This window comes from Lepisosteus oculatus, chromosome 18 (assembly GCF_040954835.1).
Source record: "Lepisosteus oculatus isolate fLepOcu1 chromosome 18, fLepOcu1.hap2, whole genome shotgun sequence".
Classification (NCBI taxonomy): Eukaryota; Metazoa; Chordata; class Actinopteri; order Semionotiformes; family Lepisosteidae; genus Lepisosteus; species Lepisosteus oculatus.
In genome coordinates this window covers 3,084,974-3,100,585 of record NC_090713.1, presented here as the reverse complement: position 1 = coordinate 3,100,585, position 15,612 = coordinate 3,084,974, and the positions used below count along the sequence as shown (strand labels likewise).

The window sequence follows — 15,612 nt, the reverse complement described above, 5'->3', positions numbered from 1 at the left end:
GCAAATCAGTAGAAACTGGTTATAGCCAGACCTAGTGTTAAACCTGCTACCTAAAGTTAGACCTAGTGTTCAAACGTGGTATGATCAAGACTATGAATGAAATTTACCCACAGAATTAGAAATCAGCAATGTGTTTTTAAAAAAAGATGGTCAAAATGTGAAGGACTACATTTTGAGTCTCTTGATAGTGGGACAGTAACAAAGATGCCACAGACAAGAAAAATGATCAACTAGTTTCTTGACTTTCTATATGCCTCCCTTCTTTTTTTGTTTTGTATTTTTGTTTCCTTTTTTGACGTGCAGTATGTGAAAAGAGGAATATTGTATGTCTTAACATCACTATAGAAACAATAAAAAAAAAGAAATCACCAGTCTTTCCCACCTAGGAAATAATACACGTCACGTCTATACCCATCTTAGAGTCCACGGGTGAAATGAGAATGATTATAAAATTTTAGGATCCAAAAGGGAGAAACAGAGATACACGTGATGGGAAAAGGGAAACAAAAAGAGACTTTGACTCAAAGACTCACGTCTCATTGTGAAAACAACAGACCTCTTCAAACAAAATTGTTTATTATTTTAGATTATTATTATTTATTTCCACAATTTTACTTCAGGAATTCTAGCTAGATCTTGCTCTTCACCAACCCTTCAATCTCTCACCCCCTCTACAAACCTAAAAATAAGGCCGACAAGGCAACCCTGTCTTGTGCCATTGAATAGATAAACGTACTGTAATTGCAGGATAAATGATGAATTCAGATCAAGGCATTAAGAGAGCTATAAAGCACTCTAATACAAGAGATAAAGTCTGGACCAAACTCAAATTTTCCAGAGTCCCAGATTAAACAAATAAATAATGTCACTCCACCTGGTCAAGTGCTTTCTCTGAATCAGATTATGAATAACCTGGACATCATCCCATGGACATGGACTTGGACACAAAAGCCTCAGATTAAAATAAAGACCTTAAGGAATCCTGTTTGGTATGGCAAAATAACTGAGTGGACCTCAACCTCAACCTCAACTTTCACACCAGTACTTTGGTCAATACCTTACCATCACAACAGAGAGGAGATAAGAACTGCAGTCTAAAAGATCTTTGTCTTTTTTTTTTTGTTTGGAAAAGAGGAGTACAAATTTGCTCTTCTCGGTTATACAAAAACTAGAGCTAAAACTACAGGAGCAGTTTGTCCATGACAACAATAAACTGTGTTTTTGGCTGTGTGTTGCAGGACGAGAAGATGCTGGCCCTGCAAGTTTACAGACAACTGAGTGGATTTAGGTTTGAATGTCAGCATAAAAAAGGCAATACAGCTGCCATTGTAGCTGCAGCTATATCATCCAAAGAAAACAGAAGCTGCAGTTTGGTTAGTCTCCTTCTGCTGGAGCTTCTGAGTATCTAGCTTTAGGTTCAGACATTCTGTTAAATACAGTGGAGTCAATAATAATAATACAAGAATTGTTCAAATAATTCTGGGTTTTAATAGTAAAAAATGAAAGTGTGCTAGAGCAGAGGATGAACATGTCTACTCCATTGAGCAGCTAACGAGACGTCCCCTCACAGGGACAGTTTGACTCATCATCTTATCTTGATGTGCAATGTGTGAAGTAAATGTGAGGTACTTCCCAAAGAGTTGTCGTTATCTTTGCCACAGGTATACACACTCCTCTGATGTGGCGTATTTACTCATGTCAAAAACATCAATCTCTTTCTCAGACAGCAGAGAGAAATAGGCGAGTGCTGAACACTGGGAAGGTGAGAGGCTTTGTCCTGAATGCTTTACTGCATCCAGAGTCACATTGAACTCATCCAGTAAAAACTGGTCCTTCAGTTCACTCAGGCAGTGGAAAAGGTTCATGCATCTTTCAGGAGAGGAAGTTTTTTTAATTCGTTTCTTGATATGTTCTGCTGTTTTCTGGATATCACTGGGGTAATCTTGTGAGTGTGACAGAAATCCCTTCAAAAGCTTCTGGTTGTTCTCCATTTCAGTTCCCAGAAGGAATCGGACAAAAAAGTCAAGGTGGCCATTACTGCTCTGGATGGCTCTTTCCAGAGCATTTTTATTCAAAGTGAGCTTCGGTTTTCTTTTTAAAGTGGAATCCTTATATTTTTTTCTTTAGTGGGTTAAAATAGTTGTTGTGATAAGATCCAAAAACATACAGAGCTGCAAAATATTCCTGGACTGTCAGGTGTAAAAAGCTGTACACCTTTTCTTCAAATAAGACGGAATCTTGTTTGAATATATCCTTGCATACCCCTGAGTAAAGAGAAGAGTTGTTGATATTGATGCCATATTCTCACAGATCTTTTTCATAGAACACAGTGATGTTTTTCTCCAGACTTTCAAACGCCAGGTTTCCCACCTTCAGAATTGCTTCTTGATTTGATTTGAGGATATTTTCTTTCTTCTCTTTCCCTTCCTTGCTGTCAGTAACACAAGTAGAAAGTTTGTATAGAGATCTGTCAATGTCTTTGGACTCTCTTCACTGTTCTTTTCCAATGTGTGCTCCAGAACAGTAACTACAATCCAGCACAAAACAGGAATATAGCACAACATGTAAAGACTCCTCAGTGTCTTTATAAGTGAAATAATTCTGTTTGCTAGAGTTCTGTTCTTACAATTTTTTCTGATATACTCTTCCTTCTGCTTGTCATCAAACCTTTGGACCTCTGTCACCCTGCTGATGAGCTCTGGAGGGATCAAACCTGCTGCAGCCGGCCTGGAAGTAATCCAGATGGAGGTGTTAATGGGAAAGTTTCCCTTGATGAGGTTTGTTAACAACATATCCAATGATTTTCAGATCAGACCAGATCTGGTTTGTTTCAAAGTTAAAAGGATGTCTGCTTTCATCCACACCATCAAAAATGAAAAGGATTTTGCAGCAATCCAAAATCTTATCAAGGGATTTTATTTCTGGACAGAAACATTGAATTAGGTCCTGTAAACTCATTTCTGCTTGGATCAAGTTAATTTCACAGAATGGAAGAAAAAATATAAAGTCAAAGTCCTGGTTGTCTTTTCCAGTAGCCCAGTCAAGGATAAATGTCTGCACAGAGAATGTTTTTCCGATGCCAGCCACTCCCGTCATTCAATTCAATTCAACTTTATTGTCATTAAACTTACATAGGTGCATAGTATAATGAAAAGTGTTTCTCATTAGTCACTCAGGTGCATTATATAAATAGGACAGAAGATAAGACAATAAACAGTAACATAATAGCAATAACAGTAACATGTAATAACATAACATAAATAACATGTAATCAAGTAATCAACACTGTGCAAAATTTCGCAGAGAAAATATAACAGGACAAAAACAGTGCAAGGTAATTTTTGGAACAGTGGAAAAATAGAATGGTTAAAAATAGTATGGTTAATTAATAAATATTATATATTATTACGACCGGTACAGTTTTACTGGGCTATCGAGGAGACAGTACAATTTCGGCTTACATGTGTGTGTAGTAGTGTGGGAGTACAGTCATTGTGGGTACAGGAAGACATTAGGAGAGATCATAATATGGTGGGAGGGAGTGGGGGCGTCACGAACTTGACAGCTCTGGGGAAGAAGTAATTTTGGAGTCTAGTTGTGTGTGACTGGAGTGACCGGAACCTTCTGCCAGATGGTAGGGGAACAAACAAGTTATGACTGGGGTGAGTGGGGTCAGACATAATTTTGGTGGCTTTTTTCAGACTCCTGGTGTTGTATATTTCCTGGATGGATGGTAAGGCACTGCCGATGATGTGTTGGGCAGTTTTGACCACCCGCTGCAGTGCCTTACGGTCGGATGCGGTGCAGTTGCCATACCAGACTGTGATGCAGCTGGTCAGTATGCTCTCCACCGTATATATCTGTAGAAGTTGGTGAGGATCTGTGGATGTAGGTGTATTTTCTTCAGCCTTCTCAGGAAGTACAGCCACTGTTGTGCCTTCTTGATGAGACTGGAGGTGTTCAGTGTCCATGTAAGGTCCTTAGAGATGTGAACACCTAGGAATTTGAAGTTATTCACCATCTCCACCGCAGACCCTTCTATGTAGATGGGGGAGTGAACTTTTCCTTGTCTTCTGAAGTCAACAATCAGCTCTTTGGCTTTGCTGATGTTGAAACATAGGTTGTTGGTTCGGCACCAGTCTGCAAGTTGTTTTATCTCCTCCCTGTAGGCAGTCTCATCATTGTCAGTGATCAGGCCCAAGACTGTGGTATTGTCAGCATACTTGATGATGGTGTTTGTGCCGAAATTGGCAATACAGTCGTGGGTGAACAGGGAGTAAAGCAGTGGGCTGAGCACACAGCCCTGAGGGGCACCGGTGTTAAAGGTGAGTGTGTTGGAGGTGAGGTTGCCAATCCTGACAGTCTGGAGTCTGCTGGTGGTGAGGAAGTCTAGGATCCAGCTGCAGTGGGTTGTATCTAAACCTAGAGCCCTGAGTTTGGTAGAAAGTTTTATGGCTATGATGGTGTTAAATGCTGAGCTAAAGTCAATGAACAGCATTCTTGTATAGGTGTTCCTTTTATCCAGGTGGGTTAGTGTGGTGTGTAAAGCTATAGAGATTGCATCCTCTGTGGAGCGGTTTGTGCGATAGGCAAACTGGAGAGGATGTAGTGTTTTTGGAATGCTGGCTTTAATGTGTAGAATAAGTAGTTTTCCAAAGCACTTCATTATGATGGGGGTGAGTGCAATAGGGCAGTAGTTGTTCAAGCATGTGGGGGCTGATTTTTTCGGTACTGGCACGATGGTGGTCATCTTGAAGCAGCTAGGTACAGTGGCCTGGGCCAAAGACAGGTTGAAGATGTCGGTACAGACATCAGCTATCTGCCAGGCACATGTTCTGAGTACCAGGCCAGGGATACCATCAGGTCCAGCAGTTTTAGGTGTGTTCACTCTACTTAGTGATTTCCACGCATCTAGCTTGGATAGTGTGGGGGGTGGGGTAGCAGGGGAGTCAGTGGTCCAGGTCGTTGGTTCAGGGTTTTGAGCTTCGAAGCGTGCGTAGAAGGTGTTAAGCTTGTTTGGAAGAGAGGGGCCAGTAGCCATCACAGGGCTTGTTTTGCTCTTGTAGCTTGAGATTGTATTTATGTCTTGCCACATGCGTCGTGGGTTAGCGTTGGTGTTGTAGTGGTGTTCTATCTGGGATTTGTACTGTTTCTTGGCAGATTTTATGCCAGCTCTTAATTCTTTTCCTTGCCCCTCTCAGTTCTTCCTCATTACCAGATTTGAAGGCTGCATCACGGGAGCGGATCTCAGTGTTCATCCAAGGTTTTTGATTCGGGAGTTTGCATATCTTTTTAACGCTCACCACATCATCAGCACATTTGCTGACTTAGCTAGTGACTGCTGATGCATACATGTCAATATCGGTGTGGGATCCATGGAAGGCTGCATCTTTGAACACACTCCAGTCTGTGCACTCAAAACAGTAATGAAGCATTGATTCTGCCTCTTTGGTCCATGTTTTTACAGTTATAACTGGAGCCTTGGTGCTTTTGAGAAGTCGTCTGTAGGCTGGGAGTAGGAACAGGGAGATGTGGTCAGATTGTCCAAGAGGGGGGTGAGGTACTGCTTTGTAAGCACCGGGTACATTAGTATAAACAAGGTCAAGTGTGTTGTTTCCCCTGGTGGGGCAGTCAACATGTTGGTTGTAGCTAGGCAGAACTGATTTCAGATTTCCCTGATTAAAATTGCCTGCAATAATAAAAACACCATCAGGGTGTGCTTATTCTTGTTTACTAAAAGCTTTGGATAGCATTTTGACTGCTTCCTTAGCATTAGCGTTAGGAGGTATGTATACAGCGGTAATAATGACCAACGTGAATTCCCTAGGTAGGTAGAAGGGTCTGCATTTTACCATGAAATATTCTAAGTCGGGTGAGCAGTGGATCGCGATTTCTGTAGTATCTCTGCACCATGCTTGGTTGACATAAATACACAGACCTCCTCCTTTATTTTTACCAGAGGCGGCTGTTCTGTCCGATCAGAGAGTTAAAAAATCATCCAGCTGAATGTATGTTGTTGTGAAGCCACGTTTCCGTAAACACAAGAGTGCAGCAGTCTTATATTTCCTGGCGAGTAGTGAGCCTGAGTTTTATTTCGTCTAGTTTGTTGTGTAGGGACCGTACGTTAGCGAGGAACAGGCTGGGTATAGGTGGTCTGTTCCGCTGTTCTTTTAGTCTTATTTACAGCACGGCTCTCTTACCGCGTTTCTGTTTGCGCTCGCACCGCTTGTGCCGTCTCCTCTCCCGGCGGTCACGGTCAGGTGGCTCCGCGGCTTCCGGGTCTGCGGTGTAGAGGATGGACGAGCTGATGTAATCCAGGTCGAGTGAACTAAAGGAGAAATCCCTGCAGTTGTTTCTGATGTCCAGTAATGTTTTCCAGTTGTAGGAGGAGTAAGCTTCAGTGTTTTGAGTAAATAACATGATAAAAAACATAAGAATAACGAACAAAAAGCAGCATTGTTTGAGAGCTAATGAAGCCGCTGCATCCATGCGCGCCGCCATCTTGTTACGCCATCAGTACAGTCCTGATGGATTCACTCTGTCCTGGCAGTGGCTTGAAAATATCGCTGCACTTGATGGAGCGGATCTCTGATTTTGTGATTTTGGAGATTGTCTCTACCTGCCTGGCCTCATGTCCATGATTGACCTCAGCACAGTTGCCCTCAGTTTTCCATGCATGTGTATAGACATCATCAAGGAGGGTCTGCTCTCCTGGCTTAGCAATTCCCTCAGACACAACTTCAAACTTCCTCTTCAAGACTTCCTTGTGTTTGTCTTTCAGTGTCTGCATCCACCCTAAAACAGACAGAACACGTGATAAAGGTACAGTCTGCTGTGAGACTTCAGAAGAAATCCTGACAGTGTAATATGATGATCACTTTTTTATAGAGTCACCTGTGCCCTTTGATACTGAGGTGTATAGGTTTGCAATAATGAGAAACAATCAAAACAGATGGACCCAGGTGTCCTCAGTCAGTGTCTCAGTAGTTTATAATAATAATCTTCACATTTACAGTAAATATCACTGATTTCCTGTACACTCTGAACACTGAGCAATTTAAAGTTAATGTGCTCCTCAAACAACACCAATGTGTAGAACCCACCTGGATGATGTGACAGTCTCCTATCCAGGTACTGGCCAGGCTCACACCTGGTTGGCTTAAGTGGGTTGCCACTTGTCAGTTGCAGAGTGATATAGCTGCTGATTAATTTTAAGTCTTGCACTCTTACAGCTTCATAGACCCACCCTTTCATAAGTTTACACAGAGAGGTTATTTCCTGGTTCTTTCCCATCTTGCATGAATTAGTTCAAGATGTTGACAGAGGAATTGTGAGAATAGCTATACACGCTATAATACACATAGCAATTCACTATTAAAAAAATATTTAAATAGTTATCCACTGTAGTGATGTGATTAAATTTACTGAAACCATTAGATACTGGAACAGAAAAACCAAACACTATATAACACTATTATCCTACACATGGATTACAACATATTAAAACAACAAATATTAAGTTGGTACAGTATTTAATGTTAATTGACCCATTAGTGCTTTCCTACACTAATCATGCTGTGCTAATTAATATGGATTTCATTAATATGGATCCCCTCCCTCAAATGTAACCTAAAGTCAATTTCTTTGAGTTACTGTAGGTGGAAGAATACTTAGCCACCTGCCATTAGAAATGAATTAAAAAATGGAAACTCTTTTCTTCTCTGAGATTTCATTTGTGGAACTTCCATTATGTGCATATTGAGAATTAAAATAAGAAAGTAGTTCAAGTAGGTAGCTCTGTCAGCATGCATACAGATGCAGCCATTCAAAATGGGTGAGGTATTTCACGGCATACCGCGACAGGCCCACCGGGGTATCACGCGGTATCACGTGTGTCACGTGACTAGCTATCCGGCGTCGCCTTGTAAAACCGCCAGGGGGAGCTTAACCTCTCATGTACAGCATTCGAGCCTTTAATTTTGAACTGTGTATTACAGCATGTTAATCATCAGTCATTCAAATGTTGGTATATTTTATGAAAGCAAGATTGCTCAGTTGGACAAAAGTACACAACCTACCTTTATCAGAAATATTTATGCATCAAAGCCTTTACTGAAGATATTACTAATAGTATTAATAATGGATGACTTTGGACAAGCTGTATACTCAAAGTATAATTTCTTTAGCACATTTGTACAAGCACTTGGAATCTGTCCAAGCCATACTTTGTCAGGCATTTTGTTTTACTTCAACGGGCATAAAAACTTCCTTGCTTTTAACAGGGCGTTTCATAATTTCTAACTACGAAAATGATTTAAAATGCGACACCTATCATGAAAAGAAAAAAATACACACCAGTATTCCATTCCTCCCTAAACATTGTAAGCTTCGAAGTCTTTAACTAACGTGATACCGGAGTCAACAAGCATACTTTTAGAATTTGATTTAAAGGGAATATAATATGGAATCGCGTATCTCAAGAATTTAATAACGGTATGATTATATCCGTGTACTGCGGGAGGGCTGTTTCGCCTGCCTGCTTATGCGAGCTGTCTTGTAGCCTACTGGTCTAGGTGCGTGACTACCAACTGGCAGGTTGTGTGTTCGAATCCAGCTGGTGCTGGACCTTTTGGTTTTATTTATTTATTTTTTAATCGCGTAACATAAACATATTACCGTATGCAAACTGTACTGTATACAATATGTATATGTATATTTAATGTCTTAACTGTGCCCGTTTAAGTATTGAATATTCATATCTAATTTTACCACTGAAGGGAAATCTTAACATAAACATACAGTATATGGCTGGTCTCGGTACTTTAAAGAAAAAAATACACACCAGTTTTCCATTTCTCCCTAAACATTGTAAGCTTCGAATGAAACCACTAAATAAAGACATAAATATAGAAATCTTAAGATTTGTTTTATTTAATGTTGGTAGCAGGATGAACTATCAGAGTGTATATTTTGTCGCAAAGTTGCTACAAGATGTTAACAGTGAAAAAGGTATTTAGAAATGAGTTATTTCAAGATGAAAAAGAAAACATACACGAAACATGGTTTCATTACGACCAGAATCGGTCTTGAGATATTTTTAACTTGATTTACAGTATTTGAGAGGTATGTCTTAACACCGATACTACAGTGCTTAAGTACTGCTCACGTATATGTTTCTAGGTTTATATTATGCATTTCATACGGTCAAATTACTTTTGAGCAACTAATAAGAAGCGCTAAATGGTATGCGTTTTAGTTTCGTTTTGTGCTGGAACCCGTGGATTGATTAGAGATATCAAGTACATACAAGTCATTTTTTAAATGTTGTAGTTCGTCTTGAAAAAATGTTACGAGTACATCATCTATCAACAATTACACAGGTTCTGTTTCCATATTGCGGATTTTGGTTAGGTACAGTATTATCAAATCCAGTGGCGCTGTGTGTTACTTTACTGAGTCCCAATCTGTGATTGAAACCTGTAAAACCGGTTTAATTCGTCACAGCCAGCACTCTTCAGGTGTGAGGGTCTTCTGCTCAGAATGAAACGCTAAAATGTTTGTGTATATTCTAATGGTAGTGGGGGCAGGGTGTGTGGGAACAGGTTTGTTCTTCACACCTGAAACATTTTCTCTGAAAGGATTTTCTTCGGAGTTTAACCGATCTTGTTACAGCATGTTACAGTTTACTATTATTAACCATATTAATTTTAAGTGCTTAATGTAAAATCTTGTAAAAATATATTTTCATTGTTCAAATATACATTAATATACATTAAGTCTGACTATCATATAATAAGTTAAATACAAAACTAAAGAAAAAATAGGGTTAAATATAATTAAAAATATTTTGCTAACAATGTTAACTGTTTATGAATAATAAAATGTATTAACTAAGGAGTAGGATGTCACAGTTGTTAGTATGTTTTTTGTTTTGTTTCTTTTTCATAAATACAACAGTAGTACCTGATGTCTCAGTGGCTTTCAAAATTAAATTATGCATGCAAACCTGTGAACTAGAAAGATAACTAAGATTTTAATACTAATTAAATGACCGCGGGCACTTCTCACCCCCACTACATTCTCAGAGTAGAACAGACTAACCTTCTAATGAAAGACGGTCCACCCCCCACGGACAGGAAAAGTGCCCACAGGCACTTAAACTTAATATGGTCAGTAACGGTAAACAGTAACATGGTAAGAAGGAGCACGTACAAACGTTTTCGAAATAACCACATGTAAGACTCTGATCCTAAAAATGTTTAGGGAGAAAGTGGAATACTGGTGTGTATTTTTTCTTTAAACTACCAATACCAGCCATATACAGTCTGTAACGTAGGGATTTCTATATGTCTTTATTTAGTGTTTACATTAGCGACAAAGGCTAAACTTTTAGCTTCAGTAACGTGTACATATCTCCCCTTTTTATAAAACGACTTGGTTGAAAACTGTTCCAGAGCCACTGTTGTTTCATCAGTGAAAAGTACATCATGAAATGCCTCTCCCTGTTCAATCCACTGGAAAAAAGAAAAGGAGCATAAAGCTTCTGATGGTCATAAACGATATTCATTTAGGAGCAGCATCAGAGGTATGTTTTTAACTGCACTGCATTGGAGAGAATACCATAGTGTGTTTTTTTTTTACTCCCTGGCGGAAACTGGCTTCCAGAAGAATCAGTATGGCTCAGAGATTAAATAAAACTTCACAGACATTAACGAAGAGCATAACGCGTGTACTGTATACACTGCAAGTACAACCCAACTCTCCGCAGGAGTGCTGGCTGTGACGAATTGAACCGGTTTTACGGGTATTTTCAAAGTAGGAGGCGAGATTTCCAGCGAAAGACACCCCCCTCAAAAACCCAGTAAATACAGTACTTACTAGTTAAAGGCTAGGCTCCCGACTACGGCGAAAGGAACCCTTCTTTCATTAGAAGACAATGAACATATTTTAGCCCTGAATGAATTAATAGCAAACATAGTTTACATAAAAGACATTTTTCCAAGAAAGTTTAGCCTTTGTCACTAATGAAACCACTAAAGACATATATAGAAAAATCTTAAGATTTTTAAAATACATGACTTTGCTAAAATTTATTTGAAAATAAAAACAATTACAACCGCCAGGGGAGAGAGAGAACAGGGGAGGGATGTTGGTTTTGCATAAGGGGCGGGGCTATGGAAAGTAGGTATGTTTGGGAATGTGTAGTTACATGTTCTGGCTGTTTGTGAATTATCGTTGTTGAGTATGGAGTGTTGAGGTATTGATTTTGTGTAATGCTTTATGTTGAAAATTGAGGTGGATTTTGTTTATGATAAACAGGATAAACTGGGATGGGAGGAAGGTTTGGTTTTGCATAAGGGGCGGGATTATGATAATTGGAGGACTTTGCGAGTGTAAAATGGTTTGATTATTTGATTTTGTATTGTGGTTGTTATCTATGTTTTTGGTTGGTATTATGTTTATATGGTTGTTTTTGTTGGTTGGTTGTTATTATGGTTATTAATAATACGATCTATAGTTGAAATCTGAGCCTAAATAAAAAGAAAAAGCAAGTGATTAGGTTTATGAGCAATCTAATTACTTATTCGTTTAAAAAGCTATATAAAATAAAGTTTATTATTAATTTGCTGGACAGAGCAGTGAACATTATTATGCATAAGACAAAGATAACGATCCTGATCAGTTTAGAAATCTGTGTACGCTGTAAGGTTTTTACTTCTTAAACTTTTAAAATACACGTTTTGAATCGAAAGAAATCCTCTTCCTGGTATAGCAAACCAGCACGTCTTTTTTCTCCAATCAGAGGGGTGTCAGATGGTGTCAGCCAATCACCATTCTGCGTTGGGTAGCAACGGGTGACTGTTCTCAGGCGGAAGATGTAAACAGCTTAATGTTCGTGTTAAATATTTTTTTTAATTAAAATTCATTCTATACAGCAATCGCATATTTGAGTACCGTTTCATAAAACTTTCATGCTTAAAATGTTTAGGGAGAAATGGAAGACTGGTGTGTATTTTTTCTTTAAACTACCAAGACCAGCCATACACAGTACAGTTTACATACATACAGTAATGTTTTAAATTAATATCGTTTATGACCTTCAGATGCGTTATGCTCCTCTTCTTTTTATGCTCAGCTACTAAAATTTCCCTTTAGTGGTAAAATCCATATAAATATTCAAAACTAAGCGGATTAAAATGTGCACAGTAAAGACATTAAATGATTAAATCTTTGCACTACCAACCAATGCACCACGAGTGCCCCTGTCGGTCATTTTGGCCAGCCAATCACTTGCCCTGCGGTACCCTCCGGTGCCCCGCGGTGGCTTGTGGGTAGGTTACCGTACCGCGGGTTTTTACCGCGCATTTTGAATGGCTGCATCTGTAGGCTGCAAAGGAACAGGTAATGGGTTTATTCCATGCTGAAAAGAAAAGAAAGGGAACACAACGTTTTGGCTGTGGAGCCTTTTTCGTTGTGAGGTGCTTTGTTACCTGTTCCTTTAAAATAAGGAAGTCTTACTGTTATATCCTGTTTTATTTGATTTGAATGGGGTCCTATTCATTACGCAGCAGTACTTACTTTAATAAAGTGGTTACTTTAGTGTTTGTGATGTGAGTGACTTGGAAGCAGCTGTGGAGGCAGAGATGAACAAACTGGAAAAACTAAGAGGAGTTAGATGTGGTGATGAAAATGCTCTCAAATCTGTAGCAGTTTCAACAGGAATTCCAGCAGAAATCCATGTACAGCACGGAACAAGGTGAACAGCACAGCACCAATGAGACACCACAGTTCTCATCGTAGAAGAGGCCTGCCCTAGAAAGTAGTGATTTATTTCATGTATGTAAAATCATACAGGAAATACAAGGAAGTAATAAAAGAGAATTAAAGAAAGGTACTGACATAACAATGAGTTTGGTTTAGCAGCAGTTTAGCAGGTACATAACTTGTTATTCAGTGCATACAACATCTAATTGTATATATTTTGCTCAGCTTTTGATTTTTAGGTTATATTTAGGTTTGTGAGATAGTTGTTATTATTGGTTTATGATGAAGGCACCCACAGTACATCAGAAAGGCCTTTACTAATGAAAGTGAAAAAAGGCTTTTTGTCTGTTCCTTTTTCTCAGTTTGTTTTAGAAAATATTGATAACTTGTAAGTTGTGAAAATTAACCTGATTAATTATGATTATGATTTATTCATGTATTTGTGTACTGCAGACATGGTGCCTCAGTTTGGTCTCATCAGGGAGTGAGCTATTTGGGAGAAGGTAACTACTGGAGTTAATAAAGAAAACAGGTTAAAAAAGAAGACAGGGTAGGCTGATAGGCCAAAATGAAAATAATCAAGTTGAGGTCTCTTTCCACTGCTACTCATTTGTAAGGTACAAAAAAGTTAAAGAAGGCAAAGAGTTAGGGACTGAATTAGGGTTAGAATACAAAATATCCAGTCAAAATCCAGTGTCCGGTTAATGTGTGCAGGTGCTCAGCTACCATCTAAAGGGAATCTGTCACAGTCACCTTAGGTTTTAAACCTAAAATTGGTTCACATTTAAATGAACCAATTTATGGATCAATTTATCCCTTTGTCACAACCTCTAGCAAGTGACAATTAAAAGAAATGTGTTGCACTGGGAGCCCCTGAACTTTTTAGTCCTGAACTTTTTAGTCCTGAACAAAGAAAACTATGAGGAGACCTGATACAAGGACTAGCTTTCCCTCTGTTGTGTAAGATTTAGCTTTATGTAAGAACCTCCCATAAGTTCCATAGAAAAAAAACGTTTCTGAAAGTTGTCTTCTGTAACTAAGTTAAGTTACTTTAGACAAGTAAAGAACAATTTGTGTGATGAACTCCTTCTGTGGGTTATAAACGTAGAGTACACATAACACAGTCACCACAGGACACCATGTTACTCTGTTTCATTCTGTTTTCATACACATGTATCTGTGTATCTTCTTGTGCTTTTATGTGGAAAATTGTGAGTAACGCATAATGCAGTCATGTCTGGGAAACACAAAGTAAATGATCAAATACATTCACTCAGGTGTTTTATTTTGTGTATAAATACTGAATAGTACATTGTATAGTATTGATATGGCTGTTGAAGTGTGTAGGAATAGATTGAGACAGTGGTCAGCATCTAGTGTCAACATTCATTGAAACCAAGAAAGCAACTGAGGTGTTTGCTGAGTTGTAGTGGATCTGGGATCAAACAAATCATCTTATATATGAGATATATATATGAGATCTGATATATGATATAGGAGACTGATATAACCTACAAGGTAGACAATAGTACATTAGTGTATATGTTTTAATTTTGTAGTAATTTATTGTTTTTAATCCCTGATTAAATGATCAACAATGTGTATCACAGCAGATCGATCCACAAATATATTCTTTTACTCTTGTTGGTTTGTTACACATAATGTATTTCGGTATTGTATCAATAAATTGTATACTGTATATTTATAACCTATGTGTGAGACATAATATCAAACATATTATGTTTGATAACTATCATCAAAGTAAATTCACAATTATTCCAATTTCTGTTGGTTACAGTAAATTAAAATCCTTCACACTCTCACACACACTGACCTGCTCTTTCCTGCTCTAACTCAATGTGTGAGACAGTATGTGTGCCTGTCTGGAGAAGGACAATCCAAAGAAACAGACACTTACTCTCACATACTAACCTGTTTGGTCAGTCTCCTGCAATTCTGCTGTGCAGAAATCCTGAAGTTCCTCTGTCAGTTCAGTGACAGCTCTCCTCACATCCTGGACACAGAGAGCAGAGAGAGGGGTGAGACTTCAGGAAGAGGTAAAATTGGCAGAGTACAAAGGAATCAAGAAATCTGAAGATTTTATAGAAACTCAGTGACAACATTCATAGTGACAACAGTTATACAGTACAAATGAGAGACCATCCCTCAATCTGTCTGTACTGAAATACTGAGTTGTGGTCTCTACTTTTTTCAACTTTACATGTGAAATAAAACAGCACACAGACATCCAGTTGCCCTCAACAATGTGTGTATTAATTCAGTCACAATGGTCTCTCCAGATCTCTAGTTTCACTGTTAATCAGCTGGTGTAAAGAGTGTCAATATTTAGTACAGGTCTGATATCAGCTAGCAGTTGAGTAAATGAAGTCTCTTACCTGTGTCAGTGCTGGTTCAGACATAAAGATGGTGTCATGGCCCCTGTGTTCCTGCACTGAACACTACAGATAAGAGTCTGGTCAGTCTTACAGAACAGCTCCAGAGCTCTGTGGTGCTGCTGACACAGTTTGGGCTCCTGGTCTTCACTTATGTCCACCAGTCTGTGTCTCTGCAGCACTGGGACTATGTAGTGCTGTCGGGCATGTATTTCACAGTAGGAGACAGTGCAGGTCACACATTGTTTCACAGCTTGAGCTTCTTTTCAGTGCAGAAATCACTAAATAATAAATCAGCAATGTTTTTTACCTGGAATCTTCTTATCTCTTACTATTCTGGACCTTCCCATGGTGAGATCATGTATTTAGTTAAGTTGCCTATTGAAATCTTTCTCTGGTCCACTTAAATTATAGTTCTTCAAACTATACAGTGCCTTGCGAAAGTATTCGGCCC

General features: G+C 38.8%; 1 pseudogene; it reads right to left on the bottom strand.

The window, feature by feature from the left end:
• Nucleotides 1–557: 557 nt before the first annotated feature.
• Nucleotides 558–2,895, bottom strand: LOC102699117 (NLR family CARD domain-containing protein 3-like; annotated as a pseudogene).
• Between the last annotated feature and the right edge of the window lie 12,717 nt (nucleotides 2,896–15,612).